This window comes from Heloderma suspectum, chromosome 7 (genome assembly GCF_057233095.1).
Source record: "Heloderma suspectum isolate Gila_16-S chromosome 7, 16-S_ref, whole genome shotgun sequence".
NCBI lineage: Eukaryota > Metazoa > Chordata > Lepidosauria > Squamata > Helodermatidae > Heloderma > Heloderma suspectum.
In genome coordinates, this window is record NC_139464.1 from 7335644 (window position 1) to 7362522 (window position 26879).

The window sequence follows — 26879 nt, forward strand, 5'->3', positions numbered from 1 at the left end:
GTGGTAGCGAATTCTATAGTTTACGTGCTGTGTGAATTTGTGGTGTTTCATAGCTGTCCAGCACCCCCCCCCTTTTTTTTTCTCCTGGCAGCTGCTGCTGCTTGGTGCCATTTTCCTTTTTGCAGTCCTTGGCCTTGTTTCCTGAACTGCTGTTTAATCTGTCTGTGGTGACTCCTGCGACTTTTGTTTATGAGGAACGGTGACTTCTTTCCTGGCAGATGAAACATCTATGACATCACTCAAATCACAAGGTTCACCTCAGCTAACAGGAATAAATGTGAGCAAAGCAGATGACTGCCGTAAGGGCAAAGGCTAAGGAAAATGGTGTCAAGAAGAACAGCATTTGAACAACACAAATTTGTTTGCAACAAGTGCTGAAAATTGCTGCAAATAGGAGTCACCTTCCAATGTTCATGAAAAAGAACGTACAACAAAGTATGTTGTTTCAACTCGGATGGAATTCTTAGTTGAGAGCAGGAGTGGGGAACCTATGGCCTTCTGGATGTTGGACTACAGCTCCCACCATCACTGTCCATTGGTTGGGGCTGATGAAGGTTGGAGTCTGCCAGCATCTGTAGGGCCACATGTTCTCCACCCTGGTTTCACAGCAGGCATTAGGTGCCTCCCCTCCTTGCCAGCTTTGTACACAGCATATAAACATTTGTTAATATAGAACATAAGAGCATAAGAATTTAAGAAGAGTCATGCTGGATCAGGCCAAGGGTCCATCTAGTTCAGCTTTCTGTTCATGCAGTGGCCAACCAGCTGTCAACCAGGAACCCACAAGCAGGGCATGAGTGCAACAGCACCCTCTCACCCATTTTCCCCAGCAACTGGTGTACACAAGCTCACTGCCTCTGGTACTGGAGGTAGCATATAGCCATCAGTACTAGTAGCCATCGACAGCCCTTTCCTCCAGGAATCTGTCCAACCCCCTTTTAAAGCCATCCAATCTAAGCTTCGGTCCAGGGTTCTTTTCTGCAAGGACCCACATTGGGAGATTTTGCAGCACTGAGTAAAGCAGAGCACTTTCTCAGTGGTGAGAAAAAGTCCCAACTCTAGGACCAAATGAGCCTGTTGGAATTTGCCTGCCTGGTGACCTTTGAGGCCTTGCTTGGATGATGTGGATGGGGTTGGGGAGGACAGGATAGGCCCCAAAACTGATTCTGGTCCATCACCACTTGACTGAAGGGGCAGGGAAAAGAGAGCCCCCCCCCCCCAGCCCAGGAAAGGCTTCCAAGTGACTGTGTCTTAAGATCCTGGCTCTTGTGGTTGCAGAGACACATTTCTAAGTGTTACAACAATGCCAACATTTTTTGAACAAGGAGGCAAGATGCAAAGTGCTGGTTGCAGAATTTTCTCTTGGGTCACGTGATTTCCAGGTTCATGGATCAAGAGTTTGCCAGAGTGGCCTCAAGTTGTTGGTTTTTTAAGTTAAAGGATAACAAACAGTTTCAGAACAAGTATACTGCAGAATAAAGTGTTGGAGTTTGGGGTGTAAATTTAGTTCCCTCAGTTGGTGGCATGGGAGTGCTTCTACAAGTCACCCCATATCTGTAGATGAAATATAGAAAGGATGAATCCATGTTAGTCGTTGGAAGTATGGCAGCACGTGGTCATTCCTTTGCTCTCTTCAAGAGGACGTAGTTACCACCTCATGTCATCTTTCCAGACATTGAGAAGTGACTTACGGCAGCACTCCCCCATTGCTGATCCTTGCCTTAAAGACTGATCCTTACCCAATCACCCCTGGCTGATTTGTCCCATCTAATCTTATTGATATGTATGTGTCTATTATTTTATATCTAACTCTATCCTATGTGCTCACAGTGGCTTACAGCAATTTAATCAATATTAATCAAAGAGCTCACAATCTTACTTACCTATTATTCCTGGGGTTTTTTGAAGGTTGGTGCAAAGTGCAGATATAACTTTCTCTGTGCTTTAACAACAGTTAGGGGTCCGAGAGCAGGTTGCAGATTACACACTTCCTCCCCTCTTGTGCACAGTCTCTCCTCAACCTTCCCTGAGTTGGCTTAGCCATAGTTCAGTCATTAGACCTGCATCAGTGTTAGTCATGCTTAATGCTCGAACATCCACTGACCAATTTGTTGTACATTTTACAGATAAATTCACTCATGTCCACTCTGACTTAGATGCCATAGTTTTGACAGAATCTGAAGTGGGTAGAGCTAGAGGACACTGTAGTTACTTTTCACCCTGTACAGACTGGGATGTGGACAAATGGCTTGGAGCCTTGCGGCTCCACATGTTCCCTTCATCTTTCCCCTCTTGGCAATTGAAATTGGAGACATGGACCTTGAAGGTAGTTTATGCTTTTTTGAAAGATGGCATGGTCCTCACTGCCTTGACAGAGGCAGTGGTGATGCCTTAATTAAAGAAACTTCATTTAGATTGAATGGTTTGGGATAATTACCCTGTGTCTAATCTTTTGTTCTTGGCCAAGATGTTGAAGCATATTGTGGTGTCCGTGTTGGATTATGCTGATTATTTAGATCCATCCCAACTGTATTTCAGAGCTGGTTTAGGAAGGGAAACAGCCTTGGTTGCCCTGGTGGATGACATAAGCCAGGGAATGGACATGGGAACTGCAACCTGGTTGGTTCTTGCTTGTCACAAATCCCTTGCCCCCCCATCCTTAAGCATTCGCACACACACAAATAGAGAGGCCTCAGTCTCATGCATTTAATTTATTATCCACAGGTTCTTTATAGATGCAAATCCTCGAAGACTCTCTGTCTACAAAGGAATTCCTCCAGGGGATTCAAATGGGATCACCGAAAGTTGCCCGCAGTTTGAAAGGGAGGCTGTCTGGCTAGGCTAACTTAGGGAGGGAGGTCCCGCCCCTCGTGTGAGGCTTCCCTGTTTAGCCTCTCACGCATCGCTAACCGACCATCTGAGCTCTGCCCCTGATTTTCCCTCTTAACTCTGTGCTGCCGCCTCGCGTCTCTTAGGTCACAATCCTCAAGCCCCTCCTCCTCTTGCGCGCTGCTTCTCACAGAGGAGGGTAAGGAGGAAGCTTCATGCCTGGCCATCTAGGAGTTAGTAACCTGAGAAGCACACCTACCCATATCTGAACTGGCTTGTGAAAATGCCTCCCCCAGTTCTGGCTGCTCCTCTTCTGAATCTGAGCCGCTAACTATGTCCCTGTGATCAGAATCAATCCTGACACTGCGGGCCCTTCAGTGTCTTTCAGTACCATCAACCGTGGTATCAGGCTGGACCATCTATCCGGGTTGGGCTTGAGAGGTGCAATGTTACAGGCCTTCCTGGAGGATCAGCCAAGGTTCTATCTTGTCCCCTATGCTTTTCAGCATCTACGTGAAACTACTGGGGGAAGTCATCTGGACGTTGGGGCTGAGATCTTGTTAGCATGCAGATTACACTCAGCTCTACTTTTCATTTCCATCAGGGAGTCTGTGGAACTCTTGAACTACTATCAGGAGGTAGTTTGGGATGGGGGAGAACAAGCTGAAATGTAATCCAGACAAAATGTACTGTGGGGTAGGAAAACTGACTATTCTGGATGGATGTCTGCCAAACCCCATCACTACAGGCCTTCAAACAGAGTCCTAAACACTCACCTGCTTGCCTTGGTCTATTAGGTACTTTAGGACTTTACCACACACATTGTGTATACAGTGCTATCTGATTTTTATTATTTAATTTTCTTTTTCATTTCTTATTATCATTATTTTATTATATTGTGTCATTTTAGGTTTTGGGAGAGTTAATCCTAAAAGGGTTTACCCTAAAAGGCAGCTTTGACATCTTTTAAGCAAACAGATAAATAGGATAAATACTCACTAGGGTTTCCTTTCAACCGGGATTTCTAAGTTTAAGGAATGGGCAATATTTCATCTCGACCAGCCCAAAGCATAGGAAGTACCAGATCCACTTTATATCTTGTTGGCAATTAAGTGATCACGTTTCTTTTCTGTCACAGATTCCCACTTCAAACTGAGTCCAAGGTTTTCCTTTGTTTCATTGCAGCTCTGCTAATTGTGATCTTCTATATGCACTTGGTGACTCTTTTAACTACTGCCATCCATTACTCTGAGGGCATGGAGTATGTTTTCCAGCACCCCCCTTTTCACAGGTATCTACTGCAAATATTGGTCTTGAGTGCAACAGATCTTGTTCCCTTCTCAATTTTTTTTTTAAATCTTGCTGTAGTACATGCCAAACACATTTCTGAGTTTTAAACTGCATGGTTCATTTGATAAGAAATTGGAGCTGTCTCATAAATTTTTCAAAGAGGAAGCTCTCTCAAAGATTCTTCCCATTGAATCTGATGCTAACTAGCTGTAGTTACAGTCCGAACATTTATTTTGTGATAGTGGATGAGAAAGGTTAACTGAACCTCATTCTTCCCACACTGAAATTGAAGCAAGTTAATGTTCAGAACCAATGAGAACCAGAAATTTGACTCATCTGTGTGTACTGGAGCAGTTAACTTTGCTGTATTTGTGATTGAAAGAGCTGACATCCAAAGGATTTATAGCTGAAGACACAGAACCTTTCATCATGGCAGTGTGTACACTTCTGTGGAACTCCCTCCCTAGGGAACTCCGTCATGCCCCCTCTTTAATGAGCTTCTGTCGTGCATTAAAAACGTTGTTGTTCAGGCAGGCATTTGGGGTGGGTTAGGGTATTTTAGAAAATGTTTTTATTGTAGAATTTTATTGTTTTAAACTGTTTTTATTGTATGTTGTACATCGCCCAGAGTGGCTGGGTGACCAGCCAGATGGGCAATTAATAAATTTAATAAGAAATAAGAAATAAAATGCAGATGTTTCCAGATGAGGCTTTTATCCTACAATCACCCTGCCTCATTCAAGGATTTTTATGGGGGGTCCAGGCAATTCTGCTTGTAACCCTCCTGTGTTTTCCCACCTCCTCTTCTGTCTATCTTTCAGCGAAATAATTCATTAAGGAGGAAAAGACGGAATAGTGGAACAATGCCTTTTGATTGGTAGCACAAAGCGCCCTCTGTCTGGAAGACGCCTTCCTCATCCCATCAAGCTGAATAGTGGGAGGTAAAGGGAAGGACTTCTTCACACGGCGCATAGTTAAACTATGGAGTCTGCTACCACAAAATGTAGTGATGGCCACAAACTTAGGGCTTTAAAAGGGGATTAGACAAATTCATGGAGGATAAGGATATCAATGGCTACTAGTCATGATGGCTATCTATTACCTCCAGTATCAGAGGCGTTACCAGTTTCCTTTGTTCCTAATGCTGGACTAGAGAGGCCTTTGGTCTGATTCAGCATGGCTGCTGTTCTTATGGCGTTTCATCTGTTTCTCTATATCCATCTTCATCTGGCTGCCATCTTGAATAACAGCATCTACTAAAATGCCAAAGACGTACACTGAAACAGAGGAAGATATATCGATGAAGGCGGGGTTTTAGCTGGAACATCTTCACCGATATCAAATCAGGATAGAATTGCTTTATCTAAATGTTACAAGGGCATTCCCCCTCCCCACCCGATTTAGCACTTCAGGCCACTGCTCAGTTTGCTCCATAAAGCAAATCGTGACGGTGAAGCTTAAGCATATGATTAACTCTTCTATTGACATTAGCAGAGCTTTAAAAGCTTAATTTGAGCTGATAAAAGGATATAGGAGTTGGCTTATATTGCATCTTGCCAGAGAATCATAGAGTAGGGATGGGTCGTGGAGACCATCCAGTCACACCTTTGCTCCGTGCAGGCTCTGCAGTGCAGGATTCAGCTACAGCACCCTGATAGATGGCTGTCCAGCCTCTGCTTATATACCTCCATTGAAGGAGAACCCACCACCTCCCAAGGCACTCGGGTTGCGCTGTTGCACTGCCAAACAGCTCTCGCTTCTTAGGATGTTTCTTCTGATATTTAGTTAAAATCTGCTTCCTTGCTCTTCTGCCCTTTGGTTCTACTCTTGCCCTCTGGAGCAGCAGAGAACAACTGTGCTCCATCTTCTCCATGACAGCCTTCCAGATATTTGAAGAACATTACCATCGGTCTGTCTAGCCTAGTGCTGTCTGTTCTGATGGGCAATGGCTTTCCAAAATCCCAGGTATAGGCTTTTCCCAGCCATGGTCCTGAAAAACAGGAGATGCAAGGCTGGCTTGTGTCCTGTGTTGGCTCCGCATCTTGTAGCACAAAAAGAGCTTAGACCTCCCTTGGCAACTACCCACACCTTTCTGGAGAGACCCATGTTTACCAATCGCTGATCTAACTTCTTAGATGAACCTCTAACCAGTTTTCCCATATAGAGATTGGTGGTGGATAAAAAATCATCTCTCTCTCTCTCTCTCTCTCTCTCTCTCTCCCCCTCTCCCCCCTCTCCCCCCCCCCCGCTCTCACTCACACACCCATCCCAGTGGAGCATTTGGGGTTTCTGCATAATATACTAAGCACAACTACATATTGTTTTTGTTGGTAATATTTTAATCATTTTTCAGCCCTGAAAGTGTTTTACAACTCTTTGTAGCCTCACAACAATCTTGGGAGGTCATAGAATCATAGAATAGTAGAGTTGGAAGGGGCCTACAAGACCATCGAGTCCAACCCCCTGCTCAATGCAGGAATCCAAGTCAGAGCATCCCTGACAGATGGCTGTCCAGGTAGATCAGGCTAAGTACTAGTGACTTGCCCATGGTGAGCAGGGATTTGAAACTGGGTCTACAACCCTCAAATCTAAATTCTAACCATTGCCATATTGCAGCCATGGACTTGTTTCTGGCTGCTGATGTGCAAGGGCCATTAGATACATAAACTCCAGGAAGAGGCAACACATAACTGTGTGGAATTAATGGATAGAAAGAGCCTGTGCCGTGCCACTTCCAGATGTTCAAAAATTCGAGTTGGCAGCCCTTTTTATCTGCCATTTCAGTTTCTCGTGTCATACGGCACTTTCCATTTTTTCTGCAGAAACAAGTGGGGGAAATGCAGGATTGGGGAAAGCTGATTGAATCTCAGGCACATCCACGAATCTTGTTTTCAGTTCTTTCAGTGGGCTCTTCATCATAAGCATCCCTGTGGTGCTTTTGAATAATCTGCAGTTTTCCCCAAGATGGGGACATGTGGCTGACTTTGACACATGTAAAATGCAAGGCATATCAGTCATCGAGTAGTGGAAGGATGGTTAATTTGGCTTCATTCTGCCTACTGCTTACAACTTCATTGCATCACAGAATTGTCCCTGGGCCTTCCCACTGGTCTCCAGCCTGTGTTAACATATCTGGGGCTAACTCAGAGATGAGAGCCCCGAGATGGGAGGTGGTTGTACTGAGTGTCTTGGATAATATCAGTTTTTTCCAGATGACATAGAAAAAATCCAGTGGCTGTAAAAGATATACAGTACAGCAACAAGCAAGATGTGTTCTTGTCCTTAGACCTTGTAGAGTTTAAACAAAAAGCTGTCAAGACCCTTCTGACCCTGGAGCTGCAGGTTGCCCGACTTTGTGAAATCCTTTGTATAAATCTGTCTCCTCCCCTGTAATGATTTAGTAAGATTTATGCCCCCCCCCCCCCCGGCTGATGTATGTCATCTGAGGAGTTGTTCAGTCATTCAGTCGTGTCTGACTCTTCGTGACCCCACGGACCATAGCACGCCAGGCCTTCCTGTCCTTCACTCTCTCCCGGAGTGTGCTCAAGTTCATATTCATTGCGTCGGTGATGCTATCTAGCCATCTCATCCTCTGCCGTCCCCTTCTCCTTTTGCCTTCAGTCGTTCCCAGCATCAGGGTCTTTTCGAGAGAGTTTTCTCTTCGCATTAGGTGGCCAAAATATTTGAGCTTCAGCTTCAGTATCTGTCCTTCCAATGAGCACTCAGGGTTGATTTCCTTCAGGATTGACTGATTTGACCTCCTTGCAGTCCAGGGGACTTGTAAGAGTCTTCTCCAGCCCCACAGTCCGAAAGCATCAATTCTTCGGCGCTCAGCCTTCCTTATAGTCCAGCTCTCACAGCCATACATTACTACTGGGAAAACCATAGCTTTGATTAGACAGACCTTTGTCGGCAAGGTGATGTCTCTGCTTCTTACTATGCTGTCTAGGTTTGCCATAGCTTTCCTCCCAAGGAGCAAGCGTCTTTTAATTTCATGGCTACAGTCACCGTCTGCAGTGATCTTGGAGCCCAAGAAAATAAAATCTGTCACTGCTTCCATTTCTTCCCCTTCCATATGCCAGGAAGTGATGGGGCCAGATGCCATGATCTTAGTTTTTGTAATGTTGAGTTTCAAACCAGCTTTTGCACTCTCCTCTTTCACCCTCAACAAGAGGCTCTTGAGATCCTCTTCGCTTTCTGCCATTAGGGTGGTATCGTCTGCATATTGGAGGTTGTTGATAATTCTCCTGGCAATCTTAATTCCGACCTGTGAATCATCCAACCCGGCGTTTCTCATGATGTACTCTGCATATAAGTTAAATAAGCAGGGTGACAATAGGCAGCCTTGTCGTTCTCCTTTCCCAATTTTGAACCAATCGGTTGTTCCATGTCTGGTTCTTACTGTTGCTTCTTGACCCTCATACAGGTTTCTCAGGAGACAGGTAAGGTGGTCTGGTACTCCCATCACTTTAAGAATTTGCCACAGTTTGTTGTGATCCACACAATCAAAGGCTTTAGCGTAGTCAATGAATCAGAAATAGACGTTTTTCTGGAATTCTCTTGCTTTCTCCATGATGCAGCGAATGTTGGCGATTTGATCTCTAGTTCCTCTGCCTCTTCGAAACCCCGCTTGTACTTCCGGTAGTTCTCGGTTCGCATACTGCTGAAGCCTAGCTTGTAGGATTTTGAGCATCACCTTGCTGGCATGTGAAATGAGCGCAATTGTGCGGTAGTTTGAACACTCTTTGGCGTTGCCCTTCTTTGGAATTGGAATGTAAACTGACCTTTTCCGGTCTTGCGGCCATTGTTGAGTGTTCCAAATTTGTTGGCATATTGAGTGCAGCACTTTAACAGAATCATCTTTTAGGATCTTAAATAGCTCAGCTGGAATACTGTCATCTCCGCTAGCTTAGTTGTTAGTAATGCTTCCTAAGGCCCACTTGACTTCACTCTCGAGGATGTCCGGCTCATGTTCAGTGACCGCACTATCATGGCTATCAGGGACATTCAGATCTTTCCTGTATAGTCCTTCTGTGTATTCTTTCCACCTGTTCTTAATCTCATCTGCTTCTGTGAGGTCCCTGCCTTCTTTGTCCTTTATCATGCCCGTTTTTGCACAAAACATTCCCTTGAGATCTCCGATTTTCTTGAAGAGATCTCTAGTCTTTCCCAGTCTATTGTTTTCCTCGATTTCCTTGCATTGTTCATTTAAGAAGGCCTTCTTGTCTCTCCTTGCTATTCTCTGGAACTCTGCATTCAGTTGGATATATCTTCCCCTTTCTCCCTTGCTTTTTGCTTCCCTTCTTTCCTCAGCTACTTGTAAAGCCTCATCAGACAGCCACTTGGCTTTCTTGCATTTCTTTTTCTTTGGGATGGATTGAGTTGCTGCGTCCTGAACAATGTTATGGACCTCCGTCCATCGTTTCTGAGGCACTCTGTCTATCAGGTCTAATCCCTTAAATCTATTCCTCACCTCCACTGTATATTCAGAAGGGATATGATTTAGGTCATACCTGAATGGTTTAGTGGTTTTCCCTATGTTCTTCAATTTAAGCCGAAATTTTGCAAGAAGCAGCTCATGATCTGAGCCACAGTCAGCTCCAGGTCTTGTTTTTATTGACTGTATAGAGCTTCTCCATCTTTGGCTGCAAAGGACATAATCAATCTGATTTCGATATTGACCATCTGGTGATGTCCATGTGTAGAGACGTCTCTTGTGCTGTTGGAAAAGAGTGTTTGCTATGATCAGCGTGTTCTCTTGGCAAAACTCTATTAGCTTTTGTCCTGCTTCATTTTGTACACCAAGGCCATGCCTGCCTGTTATCCCGGTGATTTCTTGACTTCCTACTTTAGCATTCCAATCCCCTATGATGAAGAGGACATCTTTTTTTGGTGTTAGTTCTAGAAGGTGTTGTAGGTCTTCATAGAACCGATCAGCCTCAGCTTCTTCGGCCTCAGTGGTTGGGGCATAGACTTGAATTACTATGATGTTGAATGGTTTGCCTTGGATTCGTACTGAGATCATTCTATCGTTTTTAAGATTGTACCCCAGTACTGCTTTTCCCACCCTTTTGTTGACTATGAGTGCTACTCCATTTCTTCTAAGGGATTCTTGCCCACAGTAGTAGATATGATAGTCACCTGAATTAAATTCACCCATGCCTGTCCATTTTAGTTCGCTGAGTCCCAAGAGGTCGATGTTCAATCTTGCCATCTCATGTTTGACCACCTCTAGCTTACCTTGATTCATTGATCTTACATTCCAGGTTCCTAAACGATATTGTTCTTTACAGCATCGGGTTTTCTGTTCACCACCAGACACATCGACAGCTGAGTGTCCTTTCGGCTTTGGCCCAGCCGCTTCACTCTTTCTGGCGCTACTTGGAAATACCCTCTGCTCTTCCCCAGTAGTATATTGGACACCTTCCAACCTGAGGGGCTCATCTTCCGGCGTCATCTCTTTTAGCCTTGTGATACGTTCCATGGGGTTTTCTTGGCAAGAATACTGGAGTGGGTTGCCATTTCCTTCTCCAGTGGACCACATTTTGTCAGAACTCTCTGCCATGACCTGTCCGTCTTGGGTGGCCCTACACGGCATAGCTTATGGCTTCACTGAGTTACGCAAGCCCCTTCGCCACAGCAAGGCAGTGATCCATGAAGGGATCACTGAGTTAGACGTGGTTTATTGATGCTTTTGTCAGAAACCAAACCTCCAGCTCGTAGATAGGTGCAAAAAAAGAGTGAACCAAATAGATGTGGCAAGTTCCTTATCAATGACTTAATTGACCATACTACCCATACCTCACCAATTGTATATTTTATTATTTGTTTGGGGAAGGGGCAAGATTTTTATTATTTAGTCTATAAGATTCAGGGCAGGTAATATTTAGAAACATGCCATCAAAACTGGGTCTGAGCCGATGGGAGGGCATGTTTAGCAGAAACGTTTGCTCTCCGTTAATGTGCACAGCAGGCATAGTTTGGGCTATTGTTTAGAGAAGCTTTGTGAAATGGGGTGAAAATGTTTGTCCATTCAGAGTAGGGACAGGAAACTTTGCCCTCCATTTATTTGGCGTTGTGAAGCCAATACAAAGCGAAGGCAATGGTTCTTGTCTTCTAATTTGGCTTTAGAATGGCATTGTGTAGCCAAAACTGCTTGGCTGTGGGACAATATGATGTCATCATGCTGCCTCTGTGATTCTGATTGACTGGGACTGCCACAGGAAAAGCCGTTTAAGTGTGTGTGTGTGTGTGTGTGTGTGTGTGTGTTTAAAAAGGGAGATCACTGAAGCAGCAGATGGGAGAAACATAGAAGCATAAAGTTGGAAGAGATATTGGAAGTCATCTGGTCCAGCCCTCTGCTCAGCGCAGGATCTGCAATGCAAGATATAAATGCGGTATCTCTGAAAGATGGCCATCCAACCTCTGCTTAAATACCTCCAGTGAAGGAGAGCCACCATCTACTGAGGCAGACTGTTCCACTGTTGAATAGGACGTTTCTCCCAATGTTTAGACAAAATTTGCTTCCCTACAAACTTCACCCATTAGTTGCAGTCCTGCCTTTGGAGCATCAGAAAACAAGGTTGCTCCATCAGCTGCATGACAGTCCTTCTGATATCACGCATCCCCTTAATCAGCTGTTTTAGCCATTCTTCATAGGACTTGGTTTCCAGACCACCTCACCCTCCTCTGAACACACTTCAGTTTGTCAAAATACTTCTTAAAACGTAGTACTCAGAACTGAGCACAGTACTCCAGATGTGACCTGTCCAGTGCAGGATAGAGTGAAGCGAAGTACCTGGGACCAAGGAGGGAATAGCATGTGGAAAATATAAGCAGGGTGTCTGTGTGACACATTTCACCCCTTCTTTTGACTCAAAAATTCCATGGGTGCAAATCTGGCATTGTCCTGGACCAGGGAGTGCACAATCTCTCTAGCCCTGAGGGCCCATGTGGTGTTGGTTGGGGGCTCAGGGACTGCACATGCATTCGAGTGCACACTTGCAAGCACTTACACACTCTACACACACACACACACACACACACACACACACACAAAACACCTGGTCTCTACAGTGGCTGGATATATTTCTGCAGCATCCACAGGCCCCCAGAAGTATCAGGAACACCTAGAGCATAGGGGAAGAGACTGAATATCTCCCCCCACCCTCTGCTGGTGCCCTAAGAACTGTAACAGAATGAAAGAGTGGGGCATAGGAGAGGTCAGTGGCTGCAGGTTGAAAGAAATCTGGTTGCTGTTTTCCGCATTTGTCACTTTTGGGGAAGTGGTTATTGGTTGTGTGTTTGTTAATGCCTCAATGCATTGGAAAGGTTTGGTGGTTTGGAAGTGGGCCCTCCGAACGCTGGTTCCTACAGCAGCAGCAAATCAGGTGGTAATTTTGGTTGTGGCGGTCATGGGTGGACACAAATAACACACTGGAGGGCTGCATGCAGCCCACAGGTTATGTGCCCCTGCCCTAAACAAAGCATTTTAAAAATCCGCCACAAAAGTAGCCTTTGCTCATTCCTTGCTACAACTGGCTTGTCTTTACAGAAAAATCTGAACTTCACTAGTGGAACACACTCATTGGGGTTAGGCTTTTTGAATCTTTGAATGAATGGAATTCCAAGTCTGGGGAGTAGCTACTGTGAGCATCTCTCTAGGTGGACCTGTAAGGATGGAAGCATGCATATATATATGTGCGCGCGCATGCATATATATATATATATATATATATATATATATATATATTCATATTCCACTGAAGTTTAATGTGGCCAAAGAAAAAGAAGCGTGACTGCCTTTCATTCTAAATATTTAAGAAGAAAGGTTTTTTTTGTTGTGACTAAAAAAAAGACCCTTCAGTCCCCAAATAAAATCACACACACACACACACACACTTGAAGATCCATTAAAGCAGCAAGCTCACTCCTGTGCTTGCATTATTAGTGAAAAGCCCGTGAACTGTGACACAAGCCTTTTCCATAGCGGGGGCACATTTATGAAGATTGATAACAGGCAGGGCTCCGTGTTAACTTTTATTGTCAAACAGGCTGCAGGAGAAACTGCCTGCTATTGCCTTTTGCTTTGATTTATGAAAAGATTGCCAAGTGGAAAAGGCATTGCATAAAATAGCTCTGCTGGCAGCAGAGTTATAAAGTGGGTCTGTACGGAGACCAAACAATAACTAACTATAATTATGTTCATTATCTTCTCCTTGAGCTCTTTGCTTTTTGATGGGATGCTCTCAGTCCCTACTGGGCATGGGCAGCAATGGAACTGCCTTTCCAGCAGTGGGGATAGGAGACTGTTGTGCTGAGTATGTAACCTTTGTTTCTTTTTAAAAAATCCTTCCCGGCAATGGGCCAAGGGACAACTACTCTGCCCTTGGAAGAGGAGGTGGTTTTTCTACTAGCTCATTCAGCGATGGGAATGCACTGGGGTAAATTAAAACCTATAAATAGAAGAATATGATTTTGTAGGGCTGAGCCAAAATCTCCACCCATCCCCACCCCATTTCATGGCCCGTTCAAAGGAGGCAAAAGTGGAGAGGTCATTTCAGTGTTTTTTGAAAAGGGAAAGGGGGCAAAAGCTGGCTCAACTGAGCAGCAGTTGCAGCGTTCTCTCAGCCAGCTGGTGGCCAACATTTTGATTCCTTGCCCCTGGAAGTCTCCTACAATATGGCCACAATGCAGCTCTGAAGCCAGTCCAAATGAGGGCAATGCTTCCTGGTTTCCCTCTAGGAGACTTTTTGGTGAAAATAATGAAAGCCACCAGCTATCAGATCATTGCCGTGGGAGGAGGGCCACTGCAATGGCTGCAGAGCAGGTGGTTTGGGGACACCTTCCATCTGTCCCCCGACATCACATCACACCTGCATTTTGCACCAACTGTTCTCCACAGAGAGCTTTCGGCTCAGCATTAAATGTAAACTGCTGTAAAGAGAAAAGTGCCTTGAATAAACATACTGCTCTTTGTGGACACCACACTTTGGCTAAGGGCCTGTTTGAATATAAGCAGATACTCTGCAGTAACGCTCACTAGCCTTGCTTTGGCCATGGAGTTGTGGATTATTAGGGCCTCCAGTGCTTGAATCGGGAACTTTGTGCTCTGAGGGCTAGGCCCAGATGAGTGTGCTACTTGGGACTGCGTTGACTCTGGCCTCAAGAGCCCATGACGGGCACAGAAGGGAACAAAGGTGTGGAAAACTGCTCCCCTCTGCAATAGGCAGGCAGTATGAAGCCTCTGGGTTGGCCAGGCCAGATCTAAATACCAGGCCCCTGGCTTCTGCGTTTGCCTGGTCAGCAGAGCTGTCTTCTGCCTGCTGCATTTCAGATTCCACATCTAGCCGTGGCTGCAACTGTGGCTCTGGCTCCGGTGCCCAGCGCCTAATTTCAGGTCAATGCTGAAATCATGCACTTACCTCGCCTTTCTTTCCTCATGGAACTCAAAGTGCCAAGCCCTTGGAAAGGCTTCCCTTCAGTGCCTTGACGAGACCCAACCTCCGTGGCGGCAGCAGGTGGCTGCAGACCATGCCCCGGCTTCTGTATGGGGGAAAGGCAAGGGGTCATGATGAAATCAGTAAACTGTGCTCCTGGCTCCCCCCAATTTTATCCGAAACATAGCCCCCTGTAGCCTTCTCAAGACAGTAGCTAAGGCGGCTGGTAAGGAGACCACCAGCTCCTCTTGTAATTTCGGGCGCTGCTTCATAGAATCATAGAACAGCAGGGTTGGAAGGGGCCCACAAGACAGTCGAGTCCAACCCCCTGCTCAGTGCAGGAATCCAAGTCAGAGCATCCCTGACAGGTGGCTATCCAGCCTCGTCTTGAATGCCTCCAGTGTGGGAGAGCCCACCACCTCCCTAGGTAATTGGTTCTATGGTCATATTGCTCTAACAGTCAGAAAGTTTTTCCTGGTGTTCAGCCGGAATCTGGCTTCCTGTAACTTGAACTTGTGGGAGTGTGGGGTGGGGATCATAGAATCATAGAATAGTAGGGTTGGAAGGGGCCTACAAGACAGTCGAGTCCAACCCCCTGCTCAATGCAGGAATCCAAGTCAGAGCATCCCTGACAGGTGGCTGTCCAGCCTCATCTTGGATGCCTCCAGAGTGGGAGAGCCCACTACTGTGCTCCTGGCTCCCCCCAATTTTATCCAAAACATGACTCCCTGTAGTCCAAGTCACAGACTCTGAATTGGAACGCGCACATTCCAGATCTGGGTACAGTTACCCATAGCTCTGGTCTGACCCTGACACTTTTGAGTCTTCAAAATGTGGTCCACAGTTTGAGCACATATGAGTATCAGTAGTTCCAAGCAGTGTGGGGCAGAAAAGCTTGTTAATGCCTCAATGGAGGGGGCTGAAACCATGACCCACACAAGCCAAATACACGACAGTCCAGCCACACTGCACATTTTTTATTGCCACTCTTTTAGGAAGAGCTGCATAACTCACTCCTGGCTCAGTAGACCTGGGAGTAATACAGCCACCTCCAACCCACACTAATAAAATCTTTATAGCGCCTCACACTGCCACAGGAGCTGTGCTTTCTTTTTATATCCGTAATATATACTGTACTCTGTCCTTAAATGGAGGGAGGTTCTCTCTTATTCTGTAAGGTCAACTACGACACTCGGCATCAAATGCCTTTAAGGTGCACAACACTAAATTTCAGCCTCATTATCCCCCGAGTATCATATTGTTGTGAAATATAAAAGGTAGACATTTTTTCCCCTTTGCCATGGAGACCAACGAGAATTAATATATTGGTTCCAACGCTTTTGATCATCTGCTGAAGAAGGGAATGTTACATGCATCGGGTACAATATAGAACAAAGCAGCCACAGACTTCAGCCATTTAGAAATGGCTGCCAAGTGGGGGAAGGTAAAATGGTTTAGGCTGGGAAAAGTGCAATTGGGGATGGACAGAGTAAGATCCTTGGGCATCCAAGCATCATGTAAATGCATAATGTTGAGTTACATCGCCTGCATTGCCTGAGCTGCATCTGCACACATTTGCTTTTATTCCATTTTAGCAGCATATTTAAAGTTGTAAACATTTCTTCAGAGCTGTATATCTCCAGTACCTAATAGTGCACTCATGCTGAGTTTTCAGACTAGGTTTGGTGTATGGTTTTGGAGGGAGCAATCCCAGATAGCATCTGGGGGTGGGGGGTGTCGCATAGGATAGTTAAATTTCCTGGCTCCAAGGTCGGAGACAGGGCTCCGACCTCAGAACCAGGAAACCACACTCCCTGCCACTCCCCCTCGTAGCCAGCTCAGAGAGAACAGCACCAGCTACTTCTCCATGCTCGAAAAATGGAGCACGGAGATGGGGAAAAAGGGGCGTTCCTGGAGGTGGGGAGGGGAGAAGACTGGGCCGGCTGCAATACTATGTGTCAGGATTCGTTCTGAGCACAGGGAGATAGTTAGCAGCTCAGATTCAGAAGGGGAATAGCCAGAACCGGGGGATGCATTTTCCCAAGCCAGTTCAGATATGGGTAGGCGTGCTTCTCAGGTTACTAACTACCAGCTGGCCGGGCCTGCCGCCCCCCCTTGCCCCCCTCTGTGAGAAGCCGGGAGGAGGACAAGGAGGAGGAGAGTGGGGGCTGTGACCTAAGCGATGCTAGACTACAGCACAGAGCTAAGAGGGAAATGTCAGGGGTGGAGCTCAGACGGTCGACCCGGTTAGCGATGCGTGAGAGGTGACATAGGGAAGCATCACTGGAAGGGCGGGACATCCCTCCCTAAGTTAGTCTAGCCAGCAAGCCTCACTTCAAACTGCAGAATCCCTTGGAGGCATTCCATTGTAGCCTGAGAGTCTTGGAGGATTTGCATCTGTAATGAACCTGTTGATAATGAATTAAATGTGAGACTGAAGCCTCTCTATTTATGTGTGTGAATGCATCAGGGAAGAGGGGGCCCAAGGGAAATGTGAAACTATGTATGCTATGGCTGCCCCAGCCTCCTTCCTTCCCCCTTTGAGGTGCCACCGCTAGACGGTCGAAATCGCCCATCTAGCAGAAATGCAGGGCAGCTGGAACACGGAGGCGAAGATCACCTCTGCTCTCCTCCCACTCTTCATTGGATACTTGGCAGTCTCCAAGTTCGAGGGATTCCAGCAATCCACATAGGATTGAGTCCTAACTTAAAAATAAGGGGTTCCCTCAGATCTAATTCTAAAAACTGCTTTAAGAGCAGAACCAGATATCCAGAAAAATCACAAGCCCTCCTGGGCCTGTGCCATTTGCAAATCAAGGAACCTCTGCTTGAAGCTCCCCACGTAATAAAAACCCTCCGTACCTTGTATGTAGATAACTAATGGGTCAGGGAGTGGGGCTAGGCTAGCCCCTCTCTGACATGCCAGTTTGCCACAATAAGTGAGTCTTTGATATGGGGGAAGAGTGAAGTATGTGATTCCCACACACACCTGGAGTCCTTGTGGGGCTCTACCACATACTTTGCGTTGTTTGGCCCCAGTTGTCGCAGGATAGAGACATGCTGGCCTTGTGGCCACTTGTTTTGCACTCAGCACTACATGCACAAAAGGGGTGTGTGTCTGGAGGATGTGGGGACTGTGAGGAAGGAGCAGGTGCCTCAGCAAGCGACAGTGTAAGACTCTTTATTGAAACCCACCTTGTGCTTTGAGAGTGGAGATGGCATGCACCACATAGCAAATCTGTGCATGTCTTACACCTCATCCTAGGGTGCATTAACATGTCATCCTGCCTGCAGGGAGTGATGGCTAGTTAATGCGTGCTGAGCTGCAATAAAAGCGGCATCCCCCCCCCCCATCAAACAATGAGACATTCTGTCAATCCCTTTCACAAGTGGATGCTGCATCAGACCGAACCTTAGAAAGATTGTTTCCCACATCTCTTCTTTAGCAATGCAGAGGGGATTTACTAAGAATCATTGAACATACCTTGCAAATGCATAGTTGCTGTGACTCCCCTGATGTCTACAAGCATTATCTCAGCATCTGAGGTGTATTGATTGAGGAATCCTCTGGGTTTTTTTAAGGACTGTTAGGGGTTACCGAAAACATTATGAAAATAACATTGCTTTTTGCGCCTTTGATTGACATTTCTCAAAGGCAGACTTTAACATGTAGCCAGTGGGAGTGTTTCTGTGGATGGATCTTGCTCTAGGCATGACTGCTGGGAAAGGAAGGAAGGAACCTCAGAAAGGGGTCTGCGTTGTCTGAACATGAGGTATGCAGTGGCTATCTGGAATGAGAGAATATCTCAAGGCAAGGAAACTCATGGAGTTTTAGTGGCATACTAAGAATGGGCAGAGATGCAAGTACATCTGAAGGTGATTAAGCAGGTTGCATGAGAGGCTCAATATATGAGGGGCAGAAATCATGAATGAAGACATCTTTGCTAGATTTGCAGGAGGCAGATCTATTTTGAATGCTTAGACATCAACAAACAGCGTTTGCACACAACAATAAATCAGAATTCCAAAGAATCCTGGCTTATCATTCATGAGCTGTCTGCTGATGCACAGAACCTGTTTGCTCTCACTTGGCACCTCCTGCCAATGATAGCAGCTAAACTAACCAAGAACTGAAAACTTTGGGTGCAATCCTGTGCAGGTTTAGACAGAGAAAAGGCCTACAACTCCCAATTGTAGCAATTCTCAAAATTGTAGCAATTCTCCCTTGCTTGCTGGGGAATGCTGGGAGTTGTAGGCCTTTTCTCTGTCTAAACCTGCACAGGGTTGCACCCCTAGTGTGTTATCCATACAGAGCTCCTGGCTTGTCTTGCCCCTTACAAGCCAGAATTGCAAACCAGGGTTTGTTTTTGGTTTAAAATTCCTGGCTTATTTGGGAGCGACAAGCCAGGAGCCTGGTTTTGGACCACATGCTTAGTTTTCAGTTCCTGGTTAGTTTAGCCCAGGAGCAATCAGTAAGCTAGGATTCTCCGGAATTCTTGCCTACCATTGCATACGACTGTAGCCAGTATATGACCGTCTTCAATAGCATAAGAAGACATTAGAGAAGCATAAACTACTAGCTGTGACACTGGTTGTTTTTTTTCCCCTGAACTCGTAGTAAATCCTCCTATTTGTGAGGTTGTTGTGAAATGCCTAGCAGCCCTCCCAGAAGATAGTAATGCACAGATTTTAAATTAGATTTGTGAAAACATGCAGTGAGAGGTCTATACCTTCCATTTGGCATGGTCTCTGCCTCATGGGAACTGTTTTGCACAAAATAGGAGTCGTGTGTGCAGTAATACAATCGGGCTATACATTTTTTAACACCACCTTCAGCGTTTAATTGGGGGGAAAGTAGCTTGGTCAATCAGAATTTGATTTTCAGTCCACCAAATCATATTGCTCATGCATTAGAAAACTGTTTTCGATTGACAAGCCAGTTATTAAAGCAATGCAACAACGGCTCTATGATCACACATACCAGGTCTTTCCATAATCTCTTATGAAACCTCTTTACAAAGTGTGATTGAAAGAACTACCCCAGTCTTAGAGAGCTGGCAGAACACTTTAGTTGAAGGCCCCCAAAGTTTTATTATCATCCAGTTGTTTAAAAGGTCAAAGAACACTGTTCTCCAATTTGCTTGCTATTACTTTTAATGTGGGATGTGGAAGCAGATCAGTGCAGCATGCCAATTTGCAAATGATAGCCTAGTTGCATTGGTTTTCAAACTGTTCTGGGAAATCCTGGTGTACTTTAGAAGCTACCTTGAAATGATGTTATCATTGAGGCAGGGTATAAATAAATATTAGGATTTCCTCAGTGTAAGTGACACCTTTGATCAGTAATGAGTTTCCATGCAAGACATTGTGTTCACCGCAATCTGTGAGTAGCTACACAGATACGTTGCTATGTCATAACATGCAGCCACAAGGGGTGTGTTGTTGGGCCATATTCTCAGTTCAGGTGGAACAGCAGTGAGACATAATAGGCTCTCTAGGTCATGGCCCAGAATCCTCTGCATTGCTGATGGATTCTGTGAGAAGCTTCAGGATTCTCCAGAGCATGCGCCAACGTGGATTGTTTGCTGAAGGCAGGACATTTGAAAACTACTGCCCTAGTGCAACGCCTCAAAGTGTGGAGAGGAACCAGACCCAGAGGGTGAGAGAAATTGACCCCATCCCAGATCCTCCGTTGTATATTTTGACAATGAGGCTCTCTAGGGCACTGCCCTGGAGAGCCTCATGGATGTGAGTTCATTAGCACTACCACACAGAAAAACAGAACCTGACTTTGTTTTGGGTGATTTTGCATTGGGATGCAGGTAAGATCTCCCTGTCGCAGTCCTTACAACACAAAAGATTGGCCTACGACAGGTTGGAGCAGAGCAAAAACATTTTCTACTATAGTTTTGTCATTGCTGAATATTGGGGACAGTTATAGAATCATAAAATCATAGAACAGTAGGGTTGGAAGGGGCCTATAAGACTGTCGAGTCCAACCCCCTGCTCAGTGCAAGAATCCAAGTCCTCTAATACTTGAAAGATTAATTCATGTAATGCATCCTGAGCTTTTGTTTACAGCAGGCTATTTCATGAATTTTACACACACACAGTGGCACCCGCATGCACGCACACACTGCTAAAAATTCAGGGGGCTAGAAAAGGTATACTAGTCAGATTATTACTGTTCAAGCTAGAGCACCATTAGTAGTTACTGGTCCTATTTGGACACTGGTTCCCTGCTCCTCAGGCTGAAATCAGGACCAGGCCTCAGGCTTGCGTGCTCTCTCTCACCCACTGTAACCCCTGATTAGTCACTCCTATGGCATGCCGGGATGTCAACTTGTGATAGAACTGAAAACAATGCCTACATTTCACACTGATTTTATTATGGAGCATCTCAGATGTGGAACCCACAAGCGCATTTCTGACAAGAACAGTCTCTGGGCATTGGGGAAGTGGTTTGAAATGCTTTCTGTATGAAAATGCTTGCAGGTGAAAAGTTTGTAATTGAGGCACAGTCTTCTGAGTTGCTACAGAGAGATCATGGAAATAGATCTCGGCAATGATATGGGCCCATGGAAAGGCAAGAGTTTGTGGTGTAAGAATTCTTCCCATTCAGTGAGCATCAAAGAGCTGAGAATTTTCACTAGGGTTCCTTCTCTTAACTTTTGTGGTTATTACTTAATGACCCCAATCCTGTGGGACTAGATCCAATACCTCCACTGCGGGCTCCTTTTGTCTCCATTATACAGAAAGGGTATTGGCTTACCAGAGTGGCTTTTGATAACCCTTTGTTGTTGTTGATTCTTTTTGTTTGAATATTCTAAATGGGATGCTTTCCTGGAGGCCCTGGAAATATAATGAGCAATATGGTTCTTTTTTTTAAAAAAAAAAAGGTCTACACAGAAAAGTTGCTTCCATTCCCCCTCCCCCCTTTCTGGGTTCTTTGAAAAGACAGTTTTCTTTTATATAGCTACGTGCTTCTATACTATTATCTTAACTGAAACAAGAGGAAAAATGTTGCACTCCTGTTAATAATCTGTTGACAGTTACGAGAAATACGTCCATTCAGTCTGATGGGGGAGAACTGAGCAATACATGAATAGAGATGGTCTAGCTTCCTTCCCCAGCCTTAATTCAACTAATGTCATGATGTGAGTATTGTGGCAGTGGCTTAGCTTCAAAGACTTCAGGGAGGAGACAGCATCTTCGCCATCCCAAGGTTTTTCATCTAATCCTTCATGGCTGCAGCAGATACAAAGGGCAGCCCTTTGTATCATTCATTCATTCATTCATTCATTCATTCATTCATTATATTTCTATATTGCCCCCAAATGAAAGCTCTCTGCTCACTATCAAAATGGCTTGTACACCTGCCTCTCACTCACATTACAAAATGGCAGCTTGAATAAAAGACTACAAGGAGAGACACCCTTTCGGCTGCAGCAGAAGCAAAGGTTTGGCTAGACTTGTCTGAGAAGTGGGGAGGGTCTGAGAGAGACAGAAACTCTCCTGACCCAAGTCTGATCCAACATAGTTGTTTTGGTGCTGCATGTGACCATCCAAATGGCAATTTTTGTACATCAGTATAGAGGACGCTTCCTTCATAGAGATCATTTGCTGTTTGTAAGGCAGACATCCCCTATAGCGTACTTCGATTCTTCCATGCACCGTCTCCTGAATTGGAAGTTGCTTTGCCGTCTGTTTGTGGCTAGCTAATGTTAGGCAGTTAATGTGATTTGGCCATTGCCCCAAAGTGTAAACAGCACATTAGGGGAGCACAACAAATGGAATCGTTCAGTGCGGTCAGGGCTTCTTTCTAGGTGGCTAATCCAGTGCATTGTCTGCCAAGGGAGCTGATACTATTTACACAGCAAGATCTACCAGTACTTGGCCCAGGGTTCTCTTCAGTGGATGGGGGAGTCCACATGCATGTATACACTACTTTGGGGGTTTTGCTCAGAAGCAAGGTAAAATCTTTCCCCTGCTAAAAATAAACAATGAAAAATCTTTGAAAACCAGTGATTAACAGGCAAGCCATTAAAACCTCCCAAAGTCCTGTGATACTGACTGTCAGTGTAGTTCAGCAATAATGCATATGCTTTGAACTATTTTCTGGCTTACTAGCTTCCCTGATACCTGTAACTGGAACAAACCTTCCAAGCCCTTTTGCTTTTTAAGTCGTTGTTGTTTTTCAAGGCAGATCCAAACTCCTGTGATTAGTCTATAGCAATCAAGTAAATTTGCTTACGTTTTTTATTTTGTATAATACTGCCTTGAAGATTTCTGAAGCTTGGAAATGTTTGCCAAAAAAAGTAGGAACATGAGAATGAACAGAGGATCAGGCATGGAGAAGGGGAACTGGAAGGGGCAATGAGAATGGAGTCAAGAGGGCAGGAGATAGCAGCCATGGAAGACATGTAGGGCAGAGACCCATCCTTGGACTGCTGTTGAAACCATGTCCAAAGCATCTGACAATAACATACCAAAACAAGTACGACCCTATCTTTCCTTCATGCACTGCTTGTGAGCCTCTCAGCAGCATCTGTCTTGACCACTGTAGGAAACAGGATTCTGAATTGTATGGAGCCTCATTCTGATCTAGCAGGGCAGTTCTTAGTTACATAATGGATACAACACAGTGTAGTAGTTAGTGCTGGGCTTGAGTGTGGAAGGTCTAGATCCACATGTTCTTCAGAAAGCTCCCTGCTTGGCCTTGGGCATTTTGTTTGTGCCTGGCCCAGTACGCATCTTTGGGCCTTTTATTTTGCTATTGATTGTAAATCTATTTCCAGAAAAATAAACCAGTGAGGTTGTAATTCCGTGTGGCTCTTTAATATGTGTCTTGGCAGGGTAGGAGGGGGGATTCAAATTCCTAGGGGCCGAGACCAAATGTTTAAATGCATGGCCCTAGTATCAACTCACTTGCTCAAGCAATCTGAGCCTGGTCTTAAAGCTTTTAGCTGCTTTATCCGTTTTGCAAGTTGGGAAAATCTGTGGGGCTTGGCAAATGGAGGATCTTGTCATGAGGCTAGGGTGGAAAACGGTGGCCTCCTGAAGATTTTCACCCTGTGACTCTAGGTACTGATCAGAGCGTTGAAAAACCTCCCAAATATCATTCGATATACAACCTTCATGTTGTTTAGTACAGCCCTGGCAAAACTACTGTAAGATGAGTTGTGAATGTGCACTATTTGTCCCCCACATTGAGGACTTTTATTAAGGGGGCAAAGTCATCCCATCTGAATTACCTCATCCGGACAGTTCAGGAGCAATTTTAAGTTTGGGTTAATTGCTTTGCTTACAGTGATTCTCTGAACAAAACGCATTAGTAGTCCTCAGCAGGCCTGCCATTAGGTTTCATTAGAAGTGGTGAATCATGAGAGCAGTGAGTCATAAGTCACACAAAGCATGCACACATTGCTTCCTTTCAAGTTTTATTTGGGACTCGTGCAGCTGCAGGCCTCACGGTTATCAGTTGCAGACTCTGCAGCATCAGTTCTCATATTATGACACTGTAAACCTCCCAGGAAACAATTAAAATGGGTGGTACTACTCAAATCTCAGCTCAGGTCTGTCAGTTGCTCATTTGAAAAAAAACTGGGGATGAGTGGGCTCTGTCAGGGACCCGGGTGTCTTGACGCTCCCCAGATAAACTCTCTAAGGAAGCAAACAGCCTGTGAAAAATTCTGGATGCCCCATTAGCTCCCAATGTTGTCAGCCCAGAAAAACAGAAGGATGAAATCTCTCAACCAAGAACTGATTCACACATTGTGCTGTCCAGTCCTGGGAACAGCCTTGTAAGCCAATGTGTACCTGAATGCTTCTGCAAGCATAGTAGGTGAATGTGTTAATGCTGGTGAATTCCTTCTTAAGATCCAATTCTGAAGACCACAAATTTTTAAAGAAGCAAGTAACATAGCTGCATAATACTTCACCATGACTATCCAGCCCACAGTCTAGAAAATGCAATATGCAAATCAGTTTTACAGAGGATATAGGGCTGTACCTCCTGGCCCAGTCATGTCCTATATGCAGATTGGTGCAGGGATATTGGGCCTGTTTGCATATATCACGATAGCCCACTGTGGGTTAATTTACCCACAGGGGCTGTTGCATTGTGTTGGGTGCCCACAGGCACCATTTCTGCAGGGTGCCTGTGGGTGCTTGGCTTCCCATGTCGTGCAAGTCCGGGCAGCAGGGGTTGTTTGAGGGTTAAACCATCTTTGCATCTTGAGCATTTGGTGGTGATGCATTTTTATATAGTGTGTTTGAAGGAACAGAATTGCCTTCAGATGTTGTATATAGTTTGGTTTGGGTACTATGGGGTTATTTCTTTTCTGTACGTGTTGAATTAAAAGGCAAAACGTTAAGTTGCAGATTTTATCTTTTTCAAAGATCTCTGCAAGCATTTATATATATAAAAAATCTAACCCCTGAAGAAGGCCCCTACTCAGGACCAAAATACATATGGCTACTTCTTGGAATAAAACCACACACACACACACACACACACACAGCCTTTGACTTCATCTCTTTTTTCCATTGGATCAAAAATTCAGGAAACCAAATGCTTCAGTGCCACCAGGCCTGGAAAGCAAGTTTTAGCAAGAGGTCACGTACATAAGAAGCTTATAAAAGGGGTTTTGTTTTCATTGTGGTGCCAAGAACTATGTAGGTTGGAAAAAGATAGATTTCAGTTCTGCAAGATGCAGAGGCTTTTAAATTTTTGTAAAGAACTCAGCAGAAGAAATTTAGGGCAAAGGTGAGGCCTCCTGATTGGTCAAAGGCACAAGTGCACAGGCTAGCTTATGCACACACAAAAGTGAAAGCAAAAAAGGGCAGTTGGGTAGATGAAGACTAAAATACAGAGAAAGGTTGGAAGGAAAGAAGAATCAGAAAGAAGTAGAAACCAGAATCAGAAAAAGAAAGAACATCGGAGAGCTGCTTGGGGCTTGAAATGCTTGGAAAAGCTGAGAATCTGAAAGTAAGATATTGTTATGAAGAACTTGGAAAATAGGGACACAGCCTAATTAGAAATAGCTGGATGTGTTTCCCCTGGTTATTTTCTTAGGTTGTTTTGCTCTTGTGGTGTGTGTGTGTGCTGTAACTATTCAGATGTTAAAAACCCTTTCCCTAAAATAATACTTTTTCATTAAACTTGTAAAATGTTGTTGGTTAAATTGTGTTGTCTCTTTTCTTGTTGGGTTACCCACCCTATACCTAGAAGCCAAAACCCACACTACCTAAGATTGTTTGCAAGAGACCCAGAAGGTTTTTAGGCTGTTTGCTGGAGGCAGCTAGGGAAAAAAGAATTCTACCTAGTGGCAGCAGTAAGTTCATAGGAAAGTAATGGCAAAGAGGAGTAGAGCACTCTACTTGGCCTGGTCTGCCTTCCATCCGGGCATAGTCAGTCCCATGACAGTGTGGAACACAGGAAGCTGACTTATGCCAAGTCAGACTATTTGTCTATCCAACTCAATGTTTTCTACTCAAATGGTTTAGTGGTTTTCCCTACGTTCTTCAATTTAAGCCGAAATTTTGCAAGAAGCAGCTCATGATCTGAGCCACAGTCAGCTCCAGGTCTTGTTTTTACTGACTGTATAGAGCTTCTCCATCTTTGGCTGCAAAGGACATAATCTGGTTTTGATATTGACCATCTGCTGATGTCCATTTGTAGTCGCCTCTTGTGTTGTTGGAAAAGAGTGTTTGCTATGATCAGCATGTTCTCTTGGCAAAACTCTATGAGTCTTTGTCCTGCTTCATTTTGTACACCAAGGCCATGCTTGCCTGTTATCCCGGTGATTTCTTGACTTCCTACTTTAGCATTCCAATCCCCTATGATGAAGAGGACATCTTTTTTTGATGTTAGTTCTAGAATGTGTTGTAGGTCTTCATAGAACCGATCAACCTCAGCTTCTTTGGCCTCAGTGGTTGGGGCATAGACTTGAATTACTGTGATGTTGAATGGTTTGCCTTGGATTCGTACTGAGATCATTCTATCGTTTTTGAGATTGTACCCCAGTACTGCTTTTCCCACCCTTTTGTTGACTATGAGTGCTACTCCATTTCTTCTAAGGGATTCTTGCCCACAGTAGTAGATATAATGGTCACCTGAATTAAATTTGCCCATGCTTGTCCATTTTAGTTCGCTGATTCCCAGGAGGTCGATGTTCAATCTTGCCATCTCCTGTTTGACCACCTCCAGCTTACCTTGATTCATTGATCTGACATTCCAGGTTCCTAAACAATATTGTTCTTTACAGCATCGGATTTTCTGTTCACCACCAGACACATCGACAGCTGAGTGTCCTTTCG

At 44.9% G+C, this 26879-nt stretch overlaps 1 protein-coding gene across 4 annotated transcripts in view; it reads left to right on the plus strand.

Moving 5' to 3' along the window:
- Positions 1–26879, plus strand: part of CHCHD3 (coiled-coil-helix-coiled-coil-helix domain containing 3) — a 286033-nt gene that overhangs the window by 240604 nt on the left and 18550 nt on the right. For 2 of the 4 annotated variants that reach the window (XR_014784221.1, XR_014784222.1), the window contains exon 7: positions 4015–4120. The exons of the other annotated variants lie outside the window; for them this stretch is intronic. The gene's annotated coding sequence lies outside the window, so the exon portion shown is untranslated. The remainder of the gene's footprint in view (positions 1–4014; positions 4121–26879) is intronic. 4 annotated transcript variants of the gene reach the window in all.